Here is a 7555-nt window from a genome sequence, read left to right on the forward strand (position 1 = left end):
TTACGCATAATTTATCTGTAGCAGAAAAACAGGCTTTGCGTTCTTTGCTTGATGACAAATCAGTTATATTTAAGCCAGCTGATAAGGGGGGCGCACTTGTTTTACTTGATAGGGATTATTATATCTCTGAAATATTGTCACAGCTCTCTGATAGAGATACATATTGTCCTTTAAATAGTGATCCCGTTTTTGAAATTAAACGTAAATTGATATTAATTATAGAGAAATATAAGGACAGATGTGGTCTCGAGGAGAAGCTGTGTCAATTTTTGATCAATCAATATCCGGTTACCCCTATCTTGTACACTTTACCAAAGATCCACAAAAATTTGACAGCGCCCCCTGGTCGACCTATCGTGGCTGCTAATGAATCTATACTGTCTGCACCAGCCATGCTGATTGAGAAGGTTTTAACCCCTCTGATAAAGAATTCTTATTCTTTTTTGTTAGACACTAATCATTTTTTGTCTAGCATTAATGAATTACATCTTGAGACAGGAGACCTTCTGGTCACAATGGATGTATGCAGTTTGTATACATCCATTGAACATACTAAAGGATTAACTGCGGTTGAATGTATCCTGGAATCATCTCAATACACGGCACATGAACGAGAATTTTTTCTGCAATTACTTGAATTGGTGTTAAGAGAGAATTATTTTTTATTCCAGGATACCTTCTTCCAGCAGAAGCGGGGTACCGCGATGGGCTCGCATGCCGCACCGCCATATGCAAATAGCTATATGATTTGGTTTGAAGAAAATTTTGTATACACAAACCCATTATATATACAGCATTGCATATTTTGGCGTCGTTTTATAGACGATATTTTTTGCATATGGCGGGGCGGCATCGAGTCATTACACAATTTTGCTCAGGAAATGAATAACATATGGCCAGAATTGTCCTTCACGATCCAAAGTGATTTAACACAGATTAATTTTCTTGACACATTGGTGATTAAAGGCCAAGACAATCAGATTCATACTAATTTGTACATAAAGAAGACTGACAAGAACAGTTTGTTACATTTTTCCAGTAAAATACACAAAAGTGGGCCCTAGTGAGACCCTCGGGATTTAACCCTGAAATACACCACTGGTCAAAAGACCAAAGAAAGTCCCTGTAGGGGTCTACTAATTTGGAAAATAAAAGCCAAATACTTTATTTCGTTCATTTAAAAAGGGGAGTTCTTTACCCCACAAAAACCACACATTTAAAAACTAACAGGTGGCAATGCAGATTTGTGTGAAGATTAGCTTCTCTCTCATTTGTTTGAGAATAAGTATATATGTGCAGGTGGGTGGTTGGTGACAGTGTACCACAGATTTGATATACCCTGTTGCTTTGTGTCCTGGAACCTGGGCCCAGGCTCCGGACACCACTGCGTTGGTTGTCTCTACACTGGCACCAGATAACCACTACACTGATTCGTAACACACAGGACTATAGCCCTACTGAAGTCTACACATTTGCTGCCAACTGAATCTAAAACAAGCGCCTAACACTAGTCCCCACCCGACATGTTTCGCCGCGATGCGGCTTCGTCAGGGGTTAGGGGTATTAGCGTCGGCGCGCTGAACAAACAAGGGTTTTATGCCTTAGGTAACGCCCCCGTTTGTCTGTTGCAGATAGCCCATTGGTCATATCCACAAAGAGAGGCGTGTCTACAACGTCACCCATCACGTGTGCCAGCGCCTAGTGATGAGGTCACCATAGGCTGCATGCGTCCGGCCGCAACACTGTTTCCACAGCTGGTGTACTATTGGCTACAGGCGTCGCCCGTATCTAACGTGCGCTGGCGCCCAGCGATGACCTCATCACTAGGCGTCTGCTCAGCCTAAGCCAAAACATTGACGCCGTCTGATGACAGCGTGACAGTCGTCATCACCCCCTTCCCTTTCTATCAGGGAAGTGGGAGTGGTTAACTCAAAAGATGTAATGTATTGTCAAATCATGCATTAGATACATGTTAGGTAAATGACTGGATACAGGCCGATGGGCTAAATGGTGGGGAGAAGGAAAAGAGAAGAGCAGGGCGATATAATATATATATATATATACATATTATATAAACCATTTCATTAGATTAGGTTAACATAACTAGCTGGTCAGAATTCTGTTACTGCATCTGTCACATAGTATCTATCACCCTGCTCTATTTTACCACAGCATATAAATCCCTGTTGGCTCTAAGAGGAGGTTTTATAGGAATAATCTTATCCCTTTATAGACTTTTATAGATATTATTATAATTTTATCCTCTCATTAATGGCAAAAAAAGAGAAATTTTTCTTATTTTGTTTTTTATGTTTTTTTTGCAAGATATTGCAATATTTATTATTTACAAAAAGGCAGAAAAGGAAAAACCTTCATTTAGGCCGGCTGGGGTTTGACTTGACAGTCTATATATCCATTTGGCCTCTTCTCTTAGCAATCTGATGTCCAAATTTCCGGATCTGGGGCCCAGTTTGACTTGAGAGAGCCCCCAAAATTTCAGTACATCTATACGGCCATTGTGAATATATGACACATGTCTATATAGGGAAGTATCTTTTTTTGTATTGATTGCACTTATGTGTCCCGAGATCCGTCTCCTCAGTTCCTGAACCGTCTTGCCAACATACAGCTTTGGACATGTGCAGGAGGCTATATACACTAGACCACTGCTCTTACAATTAAACCAGTCACGAATTTCATACTCCCTGCCATCAACTGGATTCACAAATCTTTTAATCTTGGGTAGGAAGCTGCAAAAGGAGCAGCCACCACATGGATATGAACCGGTCACCTTAGATCTTAACCAGTTACTATTTTCCTGTCCTATTTTGGGAAGGAAACTGTGTACCAATTGGTCCCTTAAGCTTGGACCACGTCTAAAGGTGACACTGGGATAAGGTGGGAGCACCTGACGTAGATCTGGATCATTAAGGAGAATTTTCCAATATTTCCTTAAGATGTTTGTCATCAGTCGATGATGCCCATCAAAAGTACCTATACACCGGATGGTCTTGCTGTCCTGGGAGGTCACAGAGGGGGCAGTCCTGCATGAGATGAGGGAATCTCTTGTGAGGGCTTTTGCTCGATTGAAGGCCCTTTTCAGCACCTTTCGAGGGTATCCCCTATCGCGGAATCTATTATATAGATCATCCGCTTGGATCTTAAACAACTCATCTGTTGAACAATTTCTTCTGGCGCGTAGATATTGTCCAAATGGTATTCCATTTTTTAATGCAGTTGGATGCCAGCTTGAGAAATGCAAAAAACTATTTGTTGAGATAGGTTTACGATAGATATCGGTCTGAATCTGTCCAGACTCATCTTTTTGTATCGTCAGATCTAAAAAATTTATTTGAGTCGAATTAATTTCAAACGTAAAATGCATACCGATATCATTTGCATTAAGTAACTCAACAAAGTCACAGAACTGTTCCCTCTCCCCCTCCCAGAACAGCAAGACATCATCAATGAACCGGCCCCAATAGCTAATATACTTAGTATAGCGTTCCATACTTTCAGAAAAAACAATATTGTGCTCCCACCACCCCAAGAAAAGGTTCGCGAACGTCGGGGCACATGGCGTGCCCATCGCGGTCCCGTGAATTTGGTGAAAAAAAGTTCCATTACATAAAAAATAATTGTGTGTGAGAACAAACAATAGTAGTCGTATTACAAAATCATTATGTCTGTGAAAAGACGTGCTTTTCGTGTACAGAAAAGATTTAACCGCCTCAATACCTAGTTTGTGCTCAATATTAGTGTATAAGGCCTCGACGTCGAGGCTTGCTAAAAACGTGGATTTTGATAATGTGATATTAGCTATTTTAGACAATACATCATTTGTGTCCTTGATGTAAGACGGTAGTTCAGTCACAAAGGGCCTCAAAATGGTGTCAACATACTCACTAGCAGGTTGGGTTAATGCATCATTCCCCGAGACGATGGGTCTCCCTGGAATTGGGACCCTATTTTTGTGCACTTTTGGAAGTGCATAAAAAGTGGCAATGGTTGGATGTTTGTTATATAGGAAAATGAATTCCTCCTTGGAAATTAGTTGGTTATCTCGTGCCTCCTTAAGGATGACATGCAGTTCAGTGAGGTAGGTACCTGTTGGATTGGCGTCTAAAGTTTCATAGATTTTTTTATCACTTAATAATTTTTCAACCATCAGGTCATATTCATTCCTATCTTGCACCACTATATTTCCCCCCTTGTCACTTGATTTAATTACAATTTTGTCATCTTTTTTTAAAGATTCCAAAGCAAAAAACTCCTCACTGTTCAAATTACTTTCCCCACCAAGTTTGTGCAGTTTAGTAGTCCGGATTTCATCAGTGACTAAATCCACAAATGTTTCGATATTTTTATATTGGGAGAAAGGTGGTGTCCACCTGGAGCGAGGCTTCAAATTTGTCAAGGGGGGTTCTATAGTGGTGCACATACCCTCACTTTCTGCATGCAGGCTCTCTAACATCAGTAGAGCCTTCTGTTCCTGTTGAATTAATTTATGTGAATCCTGAGTCAGGCTTAGATGTTGTTTGTGAAGTGCAAGTTTGCGTGCAAAAAGGTTAATGTCCTTTACCCAGGTGAATTTATCACATTGAGGTACTGGTGCACATATATACTTATTCTCAAACAAATGAGAGAGAAGCTAATCTTCACACAAATCTGCATTGCCACCTGTTAGTTTTTAAATGTGTGGTTTTTGTGGGGTAAAGAACTCCCCTTTTTAAATGAACGAAATAAAGTATTTGGCTTTTATTTTCCAAATTAGTAGACCCCTACAGGGACTTTCTTTGGTCTTTTGACCAGTGGTGTATTTTTCCAGTAACCATTCACCTTTTGTCAAGAAATCTCTACCATACTCACAATTTCAGCGGGTTAAGAGAATTGTATCAGATGAACCCATCAGACAGATCAGATTAAGTGAGATGACAAAAAAATTTGCAGCAAGAGGCTACCCTAGGCCACTTCTAGAGCAGGAATTACAAAAATGTAGTAGCCCAATTATTCACAAGCATAGCAGGGCCGGTAAACGTTTACCCTTTATTGTCAAATACCATCCTTTTATTAATAAATTTCGTCATGTCATCAATAAGCACTGGGGAATTATGCGTACGGCCCATCCCGATATTGTTGAATTTAGTGAACCTCCCATGATCTGCTATAAGAGAACGAAAAACATTCGTGATACCATTGTAAAAGCAGACATAGGAGGTTCCACTATGCCACGTCAACTTTTTTTATCCACTCCAAAAAAGGGAACTTTTCCCTGTTTGCATTGTGTGCATTGCTCAGCTGTGATTAGAGGTGAGACTTTTTCTCATCCACACACTGGGAAGCAGTTTCCAATAAGAGGTTTTTTTACCTGCGACAGCAATTTTGTTGTGTATTTACTAAAGTGCCCATGCGGTCTGATATACATTGGCGAAACGTCTGTCAGAATGAAGGATAGATTTAGCAACCATAAATCTACAATAAGGAAAAAAAATCTTCTATTGCCGGTTCCCCTTCATTTTGACAGATGTTCCCACAATGTATCTCAATTGAGATTTCAAATTATTGAGCAAGTGTTGCCAGCACGCAGAGGGGGCAATAGAATTCTCATGCTCAAAAAACGTGAGAGTTTCTGGATACATACTTTACAGACCATTGAGCCCAGAGGTCTCAATCGAGAGTACGATTTGAATGCATTCCTGTGAATAATATTATTTTTCTCCTTTTTAGGTATATGTATATATATATACAAAAAATGTATATTTTTTCATGATATTTTTTCTTTATAGTCTCAGAAAAAATAATAGAAGCCAAAATAGAAGAAATTCAAGATCACAGCCAGCGTTTACTGTCATATGTAATTCTATTCTATATGAATTGTGATATATATAATTTTCTTCAGCAGTCTCATACTGACAGCTCTCCTGTTTTTCCTTTTTCCTTTCTCTTTCCTTATTGGATCGATACATCGAACCTTGTTACATATATATGTAGTAGTTATGTATAACATTTGAATATGTGTCGCTGTTAATCTATTCATTTGTTCTCTGCTTTTGACCGTCTAATGCTTGAATAAAGCAGCTTTCTTCAACTATATCCGAGTGCCGGTCCTATTCTGTGATTCAAGTGGGCTGTCTTTCCCTGACTCGAGCACCGGGACCTACAGAAGACGAGGAGTGCCGTCCGTACTTCATTTCAGCTGGGCATGGCGTCATTTACTATCAGAGATATACCACTTTTTGGTGTAGGACTTTCGCAGATTGCAGCGTAAATAATCTTTGCGAACTTTGCACAGAGTCATCCAGACCACAGTATCCAACGCACACAATCCTCCAGACTGCAGTGACCACCGCACACAATCCTCCAGATCATATCGACCACAGCACACAATCCTCCAGAGCACAGCGTCCACCACACACAATCCTCCAGATCATATCGACCACAGCACACAATCCTCCAGAGCACAGCATCCAACGCACACAATCATCCAGACTGCAGTGACCACCGCACACAATCCTCCAGAGCACAGCGTCTACCGCACACAATCCTCCAGACCACAGCGTCCACCGCACACAATCCTCCAGACCACAGCATCCACCGCACACAATCCTCCAGACTGCAGTGACCACCGCACACAATCCTCCAGACCACATCGTCCACCGCACACAATCCTCCAGACCACAGCGTCCACCGCACACAATCCTCCAGACCACAGCGTCCACCACACACAATCCTCCAGAGCACAGCATCCAACGCACACAATCATCCAGACTGCAGTGACCACCGCACACAATCCTCCAGAGCACAGCGTCCACCGCACACAATCCTCCAGACCACAGCGTCCACCGCACACAATCCTCCAGACCACAGCATCCACCGCACACAATCCTCCAGACTGCAGTGACCACCGCACACAATCCTCCAGAGCACAGCGTCTACCGCACACAATCCTCCAGAGCACAGCGTCCACCGCACACAATCCTCCAGACCACAGCGTCCACCACACACAATCCTCCAGAGCACAGCGTCCACCACACACAATCCTCCAGAGCACAGCGTCCACCACACACAATCCTCCAGACCACAGCGTCTACCGCACACAATCCTCCAGAGCACAGCGTCCACCGCACACAATCCTCCAGACCACAGCGTCCACCACACACAATCCTCCAGAGCACAGCGTCCACCACACACAATCCTCCAGATCATATCGACCACAGCACACAATCCTCCAGAGCACAGCATCCACCACACACAATCCTCCAGATCACATCGACCACAGCACACAATCCTCCAGAGCACAGCATCCAACGCACACAATCCTCCAGAGCACAGCGTCCTCCACACACAATCCTCCAGATCATATCGACCACAGCACACAATCCTCCAGAGCACAGCATCCAACGCACACAATCCTCCAGAGCACAGCGTCCACCACACACAATCCTCCAGAGCACAGCGTCTACCGCACACAATCCTCCAGAGCACAGCGTCCACCGCACACAATCCTCCAGACCACAGCGTCCACCACACACAATCCTCCAGAGCACAGCGTCCA

Source organism: Bufo gargarizans, unplaced genomic scaffold (genome assembly GCF_014858855.1).
Source record: "Bufo gargarizans isolate SCDJY-AF-19 unplaced genomic scaffold, ASM1485885v1 original_scaffold_1851_pilon, whole genome shotgun sequence".
Classification (NCBI taxonomy): Eukaryota; Metazoa; Chordata; class Amphibia; order Anura; family Bufonidae; genus Bufo; species Bufo gargarizans.